Genomic DNA, 17,635 nt, shown 5'->3' on the forward strand with positions numbered 1-17,635 from the left:
TGTGGTTGTTTGCTCTGAGTGTGATTGCCCACTGGGTCATCTTGTTCCCATCGCACCTGTGTTTGCCCTCTCCTTTTGCCTCTTCCCCTCCTGCCTCTCTCTAAAAAAGGGTGGCCAGAGGAGTTTGACTGGTATATGGGGGAAGGTGCAAAACCTGGGTTCCAACCCATGGGAGGCATCTGTGGGTGTTGGAAGTGCATAGGGTGTATGCCTTCCCCTCCTTGCATTGGATATTGGGGCCACATCGGTTGCTGAAAAAATGGGCGAGAACCTCCTCTAAAGCCCCCCCTTTGTCTCTGCTCATAGCTGCCATTGCTGGAGCCGCTGCTATTTGATGAGTTGTTATCTGAGCTTCCCGTGTTAGAGGAAGGCTTGTTGGGTGGTGTGTAGGGTAAACTTTAGTGAAGGCAAATTTCTTAAGATCCTTTTGAAATTGTGCCACTTTGGTATGGGTGAGATTGTCTCTATATTCATTGATATCTTTATTGATATCATCCAAACGCTTTTTGTAGCCGGTTAATGTCGCTATGAAATGCGTTTCGGTTTGTGTTATTTCCACCATTATGGCTTCTGATAATCTGACAGCTGTATTAATTACAAGCCAGTCGTATGTGCAATGACACGCAATCATCGCCCATTCTTTAGAGTGCATCTTCATGGAAAATCCTTGGTGCATTGGTAACAAGAGACCTTTCGGAGCCGTGTTAGTCCTCAAATATTCCGTCAGGATTGTCCCATGTAAGATCGTATGTATTCTGTTCTTTGTAAGTTCTGATAGTAGGCCCAACGTATTCATGTGGGAGACCGCCTGTGATATAGAGGGGTCAGCAAACAGAAACGGTCGTGCTCAGATAGCATCCACCTCAGTCTCCGAAAATGTTAGGCCCAGATTAGCCATATTGAATCCTGGGACCGTAGTAAGGACGGGTTAGTTAACAAAGGTGCTAAATCTTTCCCTTCTAAACCGAAGGGAAGAGAAGGTGAACTCTCACGGCTGTGCGCTGCTAAGTATACTTGTTACAACAAGAGAGGAAGGGAACGGAACACACGCTCCTACTCCCCTCGAGAGAAATCAAGAATAAAAAGATGGAAATAGAGAAATGGAAGAGTTAAAGGATGGATGGGTATATGTATGGATGGAATAAAGCTGATCAAGTGAAGGGAACTGTTCTAAGGCTGCTTACGTTTTCTCATGTCACGTACTCTGTTGGATTACAGGTACGGTTCAAGTGGGAGTTATTTAAATTTTCTGTATTACATTTATGGCAGGGTGTATCAGGTAGTCTCGCAAGTAACCACCAGAGATGTGTTTGGATTCTTGTCATAGAAGCAATGCCAAAAGAATCGGTGGCAGATAATGTAGCCCAACTGCTTTCAAGAGAGATTGCCTCAAAGTCATTCTGTGCCCTAGGCACCCCCATTTTTTGCTGACTGTTACTAGTGATAACTGACTGCCTAACCAGGCCCAGATCCAGTGCTTTGTTGAAAACACAGTGAAAACACACATACATTAAGGTACGCTTGCAATTGGCATGATCTAACATATAAGACCCTAGTACATAATAGGACGGGGATTAAAATTACATTTAACTCCCTAGTATATAATAGGACATGGCAGTTCAGAAGCCAGCAGCCCTTTCTACACTTGCATGCATGCAATATTGAGATACTGGGGTCCTTTTAAAAAGCAGCCCTGTGTTGCAGCACTGCTTTTAAATGTAAATTGTGCCCACAATCGATTTTGGTGGTGAGGGCACTTAAAACGTGATAAACTTCATTATTTTGGCATATTAGGTACCCCCAGGGTCGCCCCTAGGTGTCCCAGGGGTTCAGGGGTCATGTACTTATAAGAAGGGCCCCTTACAAAGCGGTTTTATATGCCCTGGGGGATAGAGAGACTGCAAATTTCACTTCCTCCTCGTAAAGTGCTTCCCAAGATCGAATTTTGTTCTAGGACCAATGTGGAGTGAGGATCTACGCTATTGTTGCATATTCAGGACCCCTAAAGTCTCCCTTAGGTGTCCGACGGGTGGGGGCCCTGTAGCTATAAGCAGGGTCCTTATAAACATTTTTTTATAGGCCAAAGTGTTGGAGAAATTGCATATTTAATTTTCCTCATTGTGGAGCCCTAGCCACATCGGATAACATTGAAATAGGTTATGAACACATAGGAATCAAAGAAAAAAATATAATTCAAGGACTTAGGAGAATGGTACTGATAAATCTAACAATATGTTATTGTTGAATTTATCCTAAAGGATGCAGAAAAGTTATAAGAATTTCTTGTCTGTAAGCCAAAATCCAGCCTTCCTGTGGTCTCCTCTGAGTGGTCAGAGTTAAGGGGATTAGTTAGGCTTTGATTAAGCGATAAGTGGCTCACCCAGTGAGAGGCTATCACTTGTATAGAGCTCTGCTACACAGGAGTGCAACAGCAAGGGGGAGGGGTCGTAAACCATGTAGCTTCAAAGGGGGATAGGACATGCAGGGAATGACAGGCCCAACTACCCATCAGCTCCCCTGACATATCATATCATAGTCTTAAGGTAGGAATTTGCAGAAGGTAGGTGGAGGAGAGCTATGCACCAAGTTCAGCCATACCGAATTATAGAAGAATAGTGCTTTCTGGAAGAAGATTAAGCCACACTTTAGAGGAAGTGGTCATGCCCTGGGGCGTTGCACTGCGCCTCATTGCACAGAGGTGCTCACCTGCTTGACCCCAGAGAACACTGAATAAATATGTGAGCGGTGCAGAGCCCCTCAGGTTTGCTGCTTGAAGATTACAGACCCTAGGATTGTGTTTTGGACACGTTAGAACCCCAAGAGGAACTTCAGGAAGAAGTTCCAGAAATTTGAAGACGTTTTAAGTAACTTTAGAAAAAAACTCCATAAGGCGACAAACTCAACTGCAAGAGCCTAGCTGGTGACCTTCAACCCTGATCCAGCCTGCGCTACTGGTTTGTCCCGCTGAAAAGCTCTGGAGGACCTCACCAAACTCGGACTGGTAAAGAGCATCGAGGGACCTTGGCAGAAAAAGCTTCCCGAAATGTTTCTAAGTCCGAAGGTAAAATCTCGATCAAGGCCTTCAGTGTCAGCCTGAACTTTCACTTTGTCCGAGTCAAGCGTGATCATATGTCCCACGGTGGTGCTATAGGTTTCTAAGTGCTATATAGTGCTAAATCTTTAAAAAATCTTTCCTACATTGGATTTTTGTTGCTTTAGTGTCATTCTAACCCCTTCTGTGCTTCCAATGGCCGACGTGGGCACTCCCTCCCTGGTGCTGCGAATGACCGTTGGCCGTCGCAGCCCCACAAACCCTTTAGAATGACTGCACCACTGCGGAATTGCCGCCGCGTTTAAGGCGTTAAAGATAAAAATATTTTCTATTTTTATAAATTGTTGTGAGATTTGTATTTTATGTTGTGTCTTAATTACCTACTGAATTGGTGTTTCTAAATGCTTTACATACCTGTCTCTTAAGTTAACCCTGACTTCTCGCACCCATGCTACCAAGGGTTGAGCAGAGAATAATTTATTGAGACCTATTCTGAGTCCTAGACCATGTCAGTGCCTTAATGCCAGTGGTAGACGCACATGTACCACTACTAAAAATAAGTAACATACCACAGTATAACATAACACAATGATATATACTTAAAGCAGTTTATGGAACCCCCAAAACTAAACACTAGTGAAAAATACTACTATTAATACTGCTAAATGTACAAAAACAGACAAAACTACAATTTAAACTTTAGACAACCCTCTATCCTAAAAACCCTTGGAAAAACCTTTAAAAAGGACTTTCCTATTCTGACGAACAGCAGCACCTTACAGCGAGCAGACAAAAAAATGACACAAATAGAGTACAAAATAGAAGATAGCGGTTAAAAAATAATCCGCTAAATAAAACTAAAAATAGACTATATCCCCGTAGAAATGAAGGGGAAATTATGCATTTTTTAAAATATTTTATTGAGGTTTACATTACAATCAAAGAAAAACTCAGTCAGTAGTGACAACACAATTACCAACACTCACAATACAAAGACATTTTGTTCAGACAGCAGGACACTTAGTAGTCCTAATGTAGGGTGTGAGCAAGGGGAATACGGCATAATACTCTGTTGGTCATGAAAGTAAGAGAAAACATAGTGTTATACTTGGAATCCTTGGTGTGGTATCCTCTGACTTTTTACCTCCTGTTTTGCTGGCTTCTTTTTGCTGGCTTTAGTATCCTTGGCACTTTACCACTGCTAACCAGTGTTAAAGTGCATATGCTATGTACTCTAAATATGGCTTATCCATAACTGGCATATTTAATTTACCTGTAAATCCCTAGTAAAGTGCACTATCAGCTAGATTCATCAAGCGCAATTGTGCTCGCAAAGGGCCAGATTCTCAGAATCTGGCCCTTTGCGAGTGCAATTTTTGCATTTGGGATTCATCATCCCAAATGCAAAATTCGCTAATAAAGAATTCGCACATTTGCGAGGAAATGCATTTAAGGAATCTCTATTTGAGATTCCTTAAATGCAATTCATTAACCATTTCTACATTGCGAATTCGCAATTTTTGGTCGCTATTTACCAGGAAGTCTGACTTCGTGGTAAATAGCGAAAAAACGAAAAAAGCACTTTAGTGCATATTTCTCAATTGCCTGTTACACACACACACATGTCCTTTGGACATGTGTGTGCGCAACACCTGTGTAAATTTACATTTCAGGGGTGCTACAGGGTGTCCTTTGGACACCCCTGCACCCTTGAAATCGCAATCTTATTTGCGATTAGCTAATTGCTAATCGCAAATAAGGAATAACTCCCCATGCATTCCTATGGGCCTTTAGGCCCATAGGAATGCATGGGGAGTTATTCCTTATTTGCGATTAGCAATTAGCTAATTGCAAATAAGGAATCAGTGGGAATCGCAATAAATATTGCGATTCCTACATGAATCCCGTTTTGCGAGTCTGTAATAGCGATTCCTTATGAATCGCTATTATAGACTCGCAAAACGGGTCTTTCATGAATCTAGCTGTATATGTGCCCAAGGCAGGTAAATTAAATGCTGCTAGTGGATCTGCAGCACTGATTGTGCCACTTACTCAGTAGCCCTTTAAACATGGCTCAGGCCTGCCATTGCAGAGCTTGTATGTGCAGTTTTAAAATGACATTTCGACCAGGCAAGTTAAACTACTTGCAATGCCCAGACCTTCCCTTTAATTACATATAAGTCACCACTAAGGTAGGCCCATGGCAGCCCAATGGGCAGAGTGAGGTGTACTTAAAAGATAGGACCTGAACCTTTGAGTTTTACATGTCCTGGTATTGAAAAACTGCTAAATTCATTTTTCACTACAGGCCTATCTCTCCCATCGGTTAACATAGGTATTGCCTTTAGACATCTTTTAAGTGTAATTTCCCATTGGGAGCAGATAGAAAAATTGAGTTTGGTATCTCTGGGGTCACAGTTTAGAAACACATCATTTAGTAAAGTTGGTATTTAAATTGCAGGTCTGAAAATGCCACTTTTAGAATGTTGGCATTTTCTTACTTTAACCATTCTGAGTCTGTCTCTGAATACATGTCTGGGTTAGGGTGACAGCTGGGCTTGTGCATTCCCTCTAGACCGTCACACAAAAGGATCTGGGGTGTAACATTTGCATCCTGAAAGCCCATCACCAGGCTGAAGGGCCTTCCTGAGGTAGATTGGGAAGGAGGAGCTGACACCTGCACCTGAATAGGGCTGCGATTGTCCCCACACAAACAGCTGCATACCCCCCTGTAGGATGTCTGGAGCCAGGGCAGGAAAGGCAGAGACCTTACAGTTTCAAACAACACAGTACAAAGTCTGTGTTCTTACCAGCTTCCTTTGTCCTTGCTCACTGGGTTGCTTAGTGTTCAGAGAATCTGGGGCTACATGGGGTTACGCAATATTTCAGAGTTGACAATCAGATATGTTACCCAATGCCTAGAGAAAATTAATTTACCCCAGCGTAATTTGTGTCATTTGGGAAATTTTGCTTGTAATTCCTGAAATTGTACTGCTTTGCTTAACTATGCCCCATTTGCATTAAAAATGTAAAACAAAATGTGCCATCATGCGGAAAAACAGGTTCTTCCAGGCTCATGTTTCGAGGAGATGCGAGCCCTGTTAAATTCTGAATGTAGGGAAACTGTTTTTGTAGCTTCCTGAAAGACTTTCTCCAGGAGTAGAACCATTAGGAAGCTGGTGGCTTTTATCAAACTCCAGAAGCAACCATTCCCTCTTTGAGTCCTACCTCGAGCTGTCAGTTTCATGGCCTCAGAAATCTCTGCACTCAATAGCTCTTGATACAGTTCCTCACTGAAATATTGGGATGACTGTGGCATGGGTAGTCGGGTCATAAATGCATCACTACAGGTATATAGTTTTGCTTAGAACAAAGAACTCTCTTTTGCTTTGCCCCTTGGCTTGTCCATTAAGGTAAAGAACTGTAGGGATGCTCCTCACGTTGTTTCAATTGGAGGGCCAATAATCTTCCTTCTTTTTCTTTGTGTTCATAGCCTTTGCTTTGATGTCGAGCAGTACCTTGTCAGCTACAGTAGAGAATGTAGTATTCAATGTAATTGTCATATTTAATAAAGTTTGGAGGAGTTCAAGTTTGGCCGGACAAAAATAATAGTAGATGGGGACTGGAACATGGCGATACACTCTATCATTGATAAAACAGGCTATGTTAATATATGCATTTTGATCAGCATTTGAGGGATTGGAGTTAGAGCAATAAATATGACTCTCTCCAAATATATGCACTTTCCGCAATGCTACCGGACACTCATGACATTCCAGGAATGACCCTGCACAGGAAAAGATGGATTTCATTGTCAATGCAATCATGAAAGTATGCATCCTCCGAAAATGGAAAACTGTGATCTTACCAACACATGAGGAATGGTTGGACTCAAGAGCTACTTTAGCAGCACATGGGAGATGGATTTATAAGCTCAAGAACCAATTGCATCTATTCTGTGATATCTGAAGCCCATTCTTCTTGATGTGACAAGCAAGGTTGTCTGCTGGAAGTATTATTATCTTAGATTGAAAACCGGTGGGCACAAACATGGGAGATGTTTAAGACTCCCGTATTTACCAATGGTTCCTGATCATTCACCCACATATTTAAACTTAAGCAACATCATTAGTGGTTGATGTTCTGTTGCCTTTCACCTTCTTCTTTTATATCTTCCTCTTTCTGAACATCACTTTCCTTCTTAACTTGCTTTTAGGATTATGCAAGCCAATTACCACCTGAAGTCCATGACTGGTTGTGATATGTGTAATTACAATTGGATATTATTGTTAAATTTCCTGTAAAAAATATAATATCCAAGAACGATATTCAAACATAAGACAACTATACAGTCAAGAGTCAAGGTAAATGTGGCTACCGGTGTCTATTGCTTCCAAGAGTTAAGTTCAGCTGCCTAAACTGAACAGCAGTTAAACTGAGGTTCTTTTTAGGTCGAGCTATTTATAGCTCTGAACTATTGCTGGGGAAACAACACTCTTGAACAGGCGGATTCCTCCCAATGCATGTTGTCTACTGAAGCGAGATGCTTTGCCAGGCGCGCGCATGGCCTCACACCCCATCCCCATATGTTCGTTTGCCTTCCAAGCTCCCCCCCGCCCCCACCATGAGACTTCAAAGCAATGCACTGCTCTGAAGTGATTGTTTTTCATGCGCTCTTCCCTCACACTCGCTCGCTCCTCCGCCCCCACCCCATCCGAAGTTCTCGTGATGACTGCTCCACCATTCTAAGCCTCTTATAAAAGCCTTCAACGCCACAGCACCCCTCAACGCCACAGCACCACTCAACGCCACAGCACCACTCAATGCCACAGCACCACTCAGCGCCACAGAATCACTCAGCACCACTGAATGCCATAGCACCCCTCAATGCCACAGCACCCCTCAACGCCACAGCACCACTCAATGCCACAGCACCACTCAACGCCACAGCACCACTCAATGCCGCAGCACCACTCAATGCCACAACACCACTCAACGCCACAGCACCACTCAGCGCACAGCATCCCTCAACGCCACAGCATCACTCAACGCCACAGCATTAATCAACGCCACAGCATCACTCAATGCCACAGCATCTCTCAACGCCACAGCATAACTCAGCACCACTCAACGCCACAGCACCACTCAATGCCACAGCACCACTCAGCACCACAGCACCACTCAACGCCACAGCACCACTCAACACCACAGCACCACTCAGCGCCACAGAATCACTCAGCACCACTGAATGCCAAAGCACCCTTCAACACCTCAGCACCCCTCAATGCCACAGCACCACTCAATGCCACAGCACCACTCAATGCCACAGCACCACGCAGCGCACAGCCTCACTCAACGCAACAGCATTACTCAATGCAATATCATCTCAACACCAAAGCATCACTCAGCACCACTCAATGCCACAGCACCACTCAACGCCACAGCACCACTCAACGCCACAGCACCACTCAACACAACAGCACCACTCAACACCACATCACCACTCAACACCACATCACCACTCAACACCACAACACCACTCAACGCCACAGCACCACTCAATGCAACTGCAGCACTCAGCGCCACAGAATCACAGTACCACTACTGCCACAGAACCCCTCATCGCCACAGCACCCCTCAACGCCACAGCACCCCTCAACGCCACAGCACCCCTCAACGCCACAGCACCCCTCAACGCCACAGCACCACTCAGCGCACAGCATCCCTCAACGCCACAGCATCACTCAACGTCACAGCATCGCTCAACGTCACAGCATTACTCAATGCCACAGCATCACTCAATGCCACAACATCACTCAACGCCACAGCATCACTAAGCACCACTCAACACCACAGCACCACTGAATGACACAGCATCACTCAGCACCATTGAAGGCCACAGCATCACTCAGCACCACTGAAGGCCACAGCATCACTCTGTGCAACCATTCAACAACTGGTTCTAATAAGTTCTCCCAATGTTTCAAGCTTTATTACAAATGTCACAAAAAGATGTTAATATTTCACTGCTGTTCTTGGATTTTCATCACAATAAAATACAATGAACATATTCTTCCCAAAAGTTATTTACAAAAATGTAAGCTATTGCCATTATAAATTACAATAACTTTTATTTAAGTATTACTTATTAAAAAAATACAAACCATTGTTATTTGTAACATTAATACATCTAAGTCATGTAAATACAACACATATTGCATTACAAATGCTATAGGTGTCACGTTTGCGAAAGTTCAAAATATTGGCATTGTAAATGACAAAGCTATTAATTACGCTATTTTCAAAACCAACACATAAATAAAATATGTGTCATTTACAATACCAATAGATCAAACTTTCCTAATGCGAGACCTATTGCATTGCAAATGCTTGTTTGGAAGGTTATTCTTCACGTGGTCTCCTCTATGTTGTCTCAGTCTTACCTTTCCCTCGAAAATATGCTAGGAGCTAGTATTCCTCTTGCACCAAAATCTTACTGTGGCCAACCAAATCAATCAAGTTAAGACCAGGTGGCATTCCATTCTGAGAATGCCCCCAAAATCTTCTCCTGTGTGCCTTTTTCTATTCACAAGACTGCTGTACGGACACTGGTCATCTTCTACCAAAATTTTCAGTGGAACCAATTCCCTTATGATTTGCATTTGTGACCATCTAAAGCTCCACCTGCATGTATCTCAAAACTCTGCTGCTCGGCTCATTCTCTGCTCAAGCATGCTCTACTGTCCTTCACCAGCTCAGGAGCCTACACTGGGTCACTCTGCATAAGGACACACTGTTTAAAAATCTCTGGTCCGCACATAATGCCGTAACAATTCGGCCCTTCCGACCTCAATACCGAGAACAAACTCCACGTGCTGTCCCGGACGTTGACATCAGCAAATCTGTATCTAATCAACCCCATGCAGGAGTGGTGTAAATTCTTCTCTTACCTGGCTACCAAAATTGGAACCACCTTCCAATCCAAACCTGTCAAACATCCAACTTCTCTGTTATCAAAGAAAACCTGAAAAACATGACTGGAGCAGCAGAGCTCATTTAAATCTTCACCACTCCCATTCTGGGAGCCAGGACACTCTCCTTTTGGGTAGCAGTAACGCTCTACACTTTTAATTCACATTAAATAAAATTGTTTTTATGGCGCTGTCTTGCATCTTATGTGCACCTGATATGTAAGCCCGATCTACAATCCAGTAGCTACGGAAGTCACAGTCGGTTCTGTTGCCATGCACAGGGTGTCGTGTGCCCTGGGGCAGAAATGTATACACAGAGAATTAAATGGCAAGCGACCGTCCTTCATGTGCAGCAATGGAGAAAATGGGAGCATGTGAACATGCAAAAATACCAACACATCTATTTACTTGCATTACCCTAAGTGGTTATTCAATTTGTTCAAGTGGTTAACACGAGGACCTGATTTAGGTCGCATGGTTTGCTGTTTTATATACAGTCAAAATGTCATTGTTTTTCTTTTTTTAACACGTATTACCACTGACAAAAGAAAACTCAATTCAAAGTGTCAACAACGATTTCACAGGCAGCAGAAACATCAATCGGGCTTTTTTCCAGGACTGACTCTTTATCCTCTAACAAAGGACTGGGGAGCCGTGTTAAGCTCGTGTGCTGAACGCCGCAGCTTAAAAAAAGATCAGCAAAAATAACAAAATCGTTAAAGCTCCCGAGCCCGCTGCTTCATCTCCAAAGGCTCCGCTTTAAAGTACTTGCTGCTCTTGGGCGTCAAAGGATTTCTTACCTGTTTAATTGCTTTTTACAGGGTTTCTGGGAGAGTCCCCAGTTAATTCCTTTATTGACCTTCTCACTTCTGAGAGGAGCAGAGTGTGAGCTGAAATCAATTGAGCACATCCTCTTTACATCAAGGGACAGGGGAAGGCTTTTATTGTAATCAATGTCGATACACAGCTTGGAGCGCCGAGTGTGCGGCGGAAACATCCGCTGTCTTCCTCTGAACATGCGCACCGCCTCCGCGTCTCTCGCGGGCACAGGAAACTGTGATCTCGCGCCCACTGGATACGGGGTATTAGAGGTCACGTGGGGCCACCCACCTCGTTCCCTGCTCAAATATTGCTTCTGAGAAATGGCGCTTGACCATTGAGCCCAGAGACCATGAGACTCGTCGCCATTTCTGTTTTATCTTCGAAACACATTCTTCCCGTTTCGATAGGCAGAGGGTTGGTGTGGTAATGTCCCGGTTACTTACTTGTAATCTTCATTATTCTGCGAATAAGTCTTCTCCATCACAGTCCTATGACCCTCAGATCACACCACAAGGGGCCTTATGTACAACACATTTTCCCATAGACGCAGAATAAGTAAAACTCTTTTGTGCATCTGAGCCTAGGTCTGTGCCCATAGCCGGAGACTGGTATTTCCCGGTATCTAATTTGAATCTCACTCTAATTTGCACATTCTGGACTGTGGATTGACTCTATAATATAGTATGTGTTGGGACTGGCCCTTCTTGCAGGGTCATCCTCAAACTTTTTGCTTCTTCCTCCCTTATTTTTCCTGACCCGTGGCTGTTGACAATAGGACTCTGCGCACTTTACCACTGCTGATCAGTGCTAAAGTGCATATGCTCTCTGTGTAAATTGTTATTCTGATTGGATATACATGTTTGGCATATTTGTATCACCATGAAGTCCCTAGTAAAGTGCACTGGGTGTGCCAGGGCTGGTGATGACAAATGCTACTAGTGGGCCTGCAGCACTGATTGTGCCACCCACATGAGTAGCTCTATAATGGTGTCTCAGGCCTGCCGCTGCAGTGCCTATGGGCAGTTTAGAACTGCACTATCCTCCTGGTCAGTGTCCCCACTGACCAGGCCTGACCCTTCCCTTTTCGTGCACATCAGTCACCCCTATGGAAGGCCCAAGGTACCCCCCTGGGCAGGGTGCAGTGTATGTGAAAGGTAGAGCATGTACTGGTGCAGGTAACATGTTCTGGTAGTGAATTACAGCCATTTTCGTTTTCACTATTGTAAGGCTATCTTGCTCCAAAGGTTAACATGGGGGATGCTGGCTACAGTGGTTAACAGCATTTCTTCCCATAGGAACAAGATAGGACATAAGTATCTAGTATCCCTGAACTCAGAATTTAATAACACATCTTTTAGGAAAGGTTGTTTTTAAATCCTGTGTTTGAGAACAGCACTTTTAGAAAGTTGCTGTTCTCTTGTCTGACCCTTCTGTGTGCCTGGGCCTGTTTGTGTATTGACTGTCTGGTTTGTGAGTGACAGGGGCTGGGGAATTCCCCAGCAGGATGGATGAGTCAGCACTAGGCTGAATGACTGCAGTTGCAACTGGAGTGGTGGGAGGAGTTAGCACCTGGGCTGAATAGGGCTGTGCCTGCCTTCCACAATGCTGGCTCCACCCCCCTGCTGGTCGGCTGAGGACCCTGCCCCTCACTCTGAAAGGAAAGATGCAGCCAGCAAAACAAAGTACTCAGGATCCACCCAGAACTGGTTCAGACCGGGCACAGGGCGCACATGCACCAAGAGAACAAAGACTTTAGGGGTATAAGTACAGGACCCCTGACAACAGAAAATTAGATCATCCTGGAAATCAAGAAGGAACCTCTGCCAAGGAGAAAGCTGAATCTGAAGAAGGAAGATTGTCCTGCTGTTGCTCTGCTGGACTGACCTGCTGTTGCTTTGCTGCCAAGGAGAGGGGAAGGACTTTGCTGTGTGCTGTGTCCCCTGTCTTGAAGGAATCTCCAAGGGCCTGAGAAGAGCTGGCTCCCTGTTCTGAAGTCCCAGGAACAAAAGAACTTCACCCCCAGCTTCCCTGAACTCTGCTGAGAGAGTTCTGTCCCTCCTAGAGTGCTTGATCCAGTTGTGGGGCCTCTGGAGGTTGTACCTGTGCTGGGAAGCTTGAGACTAAAGCTTGAGTGACTTTTGAATCTGAAAAGTGTCGCATCGCTCGCTTGCGGAGCGCATCCCCGACAGTGCGAGAAGTTTCCCGCCGCTACGGAGGTCGAGATCGTCGCACCGCCTGACGCCGCTGCCAGAGACGTCGCATCCTTCATTTGCGGGACGCACCAGACCGGTGTGGGAGAATCGAACATCGCTGCGAGTATCGTCGCAGAGCCTGTCATCGCTGGGTGAGAACGCCGCACCGCTTGCTTGCGGACCGCATCACGTCGCTGCGAGGGTCGTCGCAGAATCATCGCATCGAGGAGCTGCGAGAGAAAGGATCCCCGCTGGACCGCGCATCGTCGCCCCGGAGATCGTCGCAGCCCCTTCGAGATCGTCGCCTCGTGCCTTTGCGAGAACAGACTTCCTACGGAACCTACGCACCGGAATCCATACAAGTGGCCTTCCTCCCCATACAGACCGGATTCGTCGCAACACGCCCGCTGCTGCAGCGGGGCTGTCGCAAACGCCTCCCCAGGGTCTCAGGAGCAACGCATCGCTTGTTTTCCACCGCACCAACTTCTGCTTTTGGAACTTTGTTGCAACTAAAGGTACTGTGAGTAAACGTGACGCAACTGTGAACTTTTCACGCATCTGTGGTTTAGTTTACCGCAACTTGAAGAACTTTAACGCAACCTTAAGAACTCTTTTTGAAACCATATTCTTGAACTGTGTATGTTGGATTTTTGTCGTTTTGGTCTTGTGTAGTTTAGATTAAAATACCTTTATTTTTCTAAACTGTTGTGGAGTCAGTTTGTGGTGTTTTCACTGTGTTACTGTGAGTGTTGGTACAAATACTTTACGCATTGCCTCTGGTTAGCCTAGACTGCTCGTGCCAAGCTACCTAGAGGGTGAGCAGGGGTTATCTCAGAGGGTTATCTCCTTGCCCTGACTAGAAGCAAGGGTCCCTATTGGGACAGTGGTACCTACCTCTGCCAACTAGAGACCCCCAGATCTAACATTGGTGGTCAGGCGGTGGGATTTGAACTTGTATTTGTACTTGACCCACAGTAATTGGTGTACATCACTAGTGAGTGCAGACCACTACGCCACCGCATACTACTGATTTTTTGGTTTTGATTTTTCTATTTTTGAGTAACTCTTCCAAGCATCATGTCTGTGAAAGGAAAGGCACCCAGTCAGGAGGCAGAAGAAGAATTAGAGTTTTGCATTGAAGATTTGTGTTCATACAAAGTTGAGCAACTTAGGAAATTCTGCCTTGAGTTTGAGTGCCCCATAAAAAGCGCCTACAGAAAGGAGGAGCTGCAGAAAATCTTGAGGGCCCATTGGGAGGCTCAAGAGGGAGATGATGTTGTGGATGTGGAAAACAGTTTTCACAGCAAGGATCTGCCAGTGGGCAGAGTAGGCTCAGGAGCTGGCAGCAACCACTCCGGTAGGGGCCTCACCCCAGAAGAGTTACAAGAAAATCAGAGAATGAGAGAATATGACTTGGAAGTCATGAAAATGGAAAGGGCGGCGGAGGAGAGCAAAAATGCCCGTGCCGTGGAAGAATTGAAATTGACCTTGGCCCATGAATTAAGAATGAGGAAGCTTGAGTTGGAGCTCAAGAGGCTTGAGGCCATGAGGGTCTCAGCTGAAGAAGAAACATGGGTAGCTCAAGAGGTGAGCTTTGCTGAGTTGGAGGTGGAGTCCAGCTCAGATGGTGGCAGCATGTTTATGATATCTAGTGCTGAGAGAAAGGTACAAACACCCAGAGATGTGGCGCCTGACTTGAGGGAGGGGGTCGACATACACCAGGGGGTTCAGGTTTATGATGTAGTTCCAGTGGAGTGCAGTGTCCCTGAAGTAGATTGGGGGACTGGCACAGGGGACCATATTCCTAGTGGTGGGAGGGACACTCTACTGACTCTAGATGAGAGGTACAGGGAGAGGGGTTCCCCCATGGTAGAAACCTTGGTGTGTGTGTGTGAAGACCAGCCAGAAGAGTGTGGGTTGTGTGACAGAGGCAGTCAGATACTGTCTTGCCAGTCTCAGGAGAGTGGTGTGGGGTACTTGTGTGAGGCACTGGAGGGTGAGGCAAAGGGTAGCTTGGTTAACAACTGTGGGGGGCTGTGTGATTCATTTGTTGGAGAGCATATTTTAAGACCCTGTTTTCCAGAGCTATGCCAACACCCGGTGGAGTGTGAGTTCTCTGATCCCAGAGAGCTTGCGTTGGAGGCAGACCTCTTGGTGGATTCCAGAGAGTCTGAGGAGGCATTGGGGAGTGATCCCAAAAGGAGTGGCTTAGATATCTTCCAGACCTGTGAGGTGGAAGAGGTTCAGTGTAGCCCAGTTAGGTCCCAGTGTAGTGGGAGGGGTGTAGGGGCTCATGTCCGGTCTCAGTGGAGAAGGAGTGAGTGTGGGATGGTGTGTCTCACGGTGCCCGAAACCCAGTCTCAGGGCCTGGAGGGTTCCTTAAGGGAACACCGGGTTGGGGACCTAGACTGTACTAGTAGGCCATTTGAGGAGGATCTCCTAGTGTCTGTTGAACGGGGAGTGCCTGTAACCAGGCCTCCATCAGTTCTGGTGTCTGGCAGTGCCGCTCCATTTGGGAGGGTACCGAAGTCCAGACTGAGGGGTGAGAGGGGGCAGGAGTCCCCAGTGGGAGAACCAGTGGGTCAGGGACCAGTCAGAAGGGCTGAGTCCCCAGTGAGTGACCCTGGTGACCTCACTTCTGTCCTGGGGGATCTTCCCGCGCTGTCAGGTGGACAGGGGTCGGGAGATCTGCGCCAGGCAGACTGTCACAGGACACATGAGTTGTGTGTCACCCTCATGGGGGTACTGTGTGAGTCCCCAGAAGTCCTGGCGTGCCAGGCAAATGCACAACCGCAGGTTTTGGTCCCTGGGTTGGGAGACCAGGTTCAGGATTTGCCTGACCTGGAAGGAAGGACATCTGTAACCAGTGTCCTGACCAATATGGTTCCCAGGGGTACCCCTCCAGTAGGGAGGGTGCAGCGCTCTGGAAGGGGGTGCAGAGGGAGGGAGTCCTCGCCCCTGACCCCGGTACAACCTGAGGGGTTAAACCCAAGGTTGGGAGACCAGTTGCTGGAGGGAGGTCCTGCACTGGTAGGAAAGTTGTGTTCTTGGTTGTCTTGGTGGACAGGGTTACCCCTAGAAGGAGGGCAGGAGTCTTACCCTGGGGGTGGACTGGGCCACCCCGTTGTGTTGGCCAGGTGGGTACTGTCTACCAGTATAGGCACCTCAGTGAGTGAAGTCCTGGTGCGCCAGGCAAGTGTTCCACTGCAGGGGTTAGTCCCTGGGTGGGGAAGCCAAGTTCAGGTGCTGTCTGACCTAGAGGCTTTGGAGCCTAGGTTTGAGGGCCAGGCCCGGGGTATCCCCCCTGACCTGGAAAACCAGTTGTAGGATAGCACCCCTGAACTGGTGGATGAATGGTGTGGGACACCTGCCACAGGTGCCCTGGCTATTCTAGAAGGGGGTACCGCTCCAGGTTGGAGGGTACAGAGCCCCAAGGAAGAGGAGGACTGGGTGTGGAGAAGCCCACCTCAGCCTCCTGTCCAGCCGCCGGATACAGGTCCGAGACTGGCAGGTCAGTGCCAGGATGTTAGACCTGACATGACAAGAGAGGGAGTGGACAAAGGGTGCCAAGCACCTCGGGCTACTGCCCCCCACCCTCTGACGCCACAGAGGTTTGAGAGCCATGCGAGGCATGAGGCCTGGGTCTCATCCCTGATCACTGTTGGTGGTCACTGTGGCTTGCTGTCGGTCTGTTGGGACACACCTGTGAGAAAATTAAGGTTAGGTGCTGCACAGGTGGTGTCCACAGGTGAGGAGAAGGGTTCCACATGGATTGGCATGGTGGACCCTGAGAGTATGGATAGAGTGATCCAACTGGGTTTAGGATGGCGTAGAACAGGACTGCCCTGCTGTGTGGGCCAGTTTCCGTGTTCTATCACCTTAAGCAGGGAATCCCATCGAAGTATCGTTTGGTCTACCCTGGCTTTAGGCTGGAAGGGGGTTGTGTTGGAACTGGCCCTTCTTGCTGGGTCATCCTCAAACTTTTTGCTTCTTCCTCCCTTATTTTTCCTGACCCGTGGCTGTTGGCAATAGGACTCTGCGCACTTTACCACTGCTGATCAGTGCTAAAGTGCATATACTCTCTGTGTAAATTGTTATTCTGATTGGATATACATGTTTGGCATATTTGTATCACCATGAAGTCCCTAGTAAAGTGCACTGGGTGTGCCAGGGCTGGTGATGACAAATGCTACTAGTGGGCCTGCAGCACTGATTGTGCCACCCACATGAGTAGCTCTAAAATGGTGTCTCAGGCCTGCCACTGCAGTGCCTATGGGCAGTTTAGAACTGCCATGTCCTCCTGGTCAGTGTCCCCCCTGACCAAGCCTAACCCTTCCCTTTTCGTGCACATCAGTCACCCCTATGGAAGGCCCAAGGTACCTCCCTGGGCAGGGTGCAGTGTATGTGAAAGGTAGAGCATGTACTGGTGCAGGTAACATGTTCTGGTAGTGAATTACAGCCATTTTCGGTTTCACTATTGTAAGGCTATCTTGCTCCATAGGTTAACATGGGGGATGCTGGCTACAGTGGTTAACAGCATTTCTTCTCATAGGAACAAGATAGGACATAAGTATCTAGTATCCCTGAACTCAGAATTT

Source organism: Lissotriton helveticus, chromosome 4_1 (assembly GCF_964261635.1).
Source record: "Lissotriton helveticus chromosome 4_1, aLisHel1.1, whole genome shotgun sequence".
NCBI lineage: Eukaryota > Metazoa > Chordata > Amphibia > Caudata > Salamandridae > Lissotriton > Lissotriton helveticus.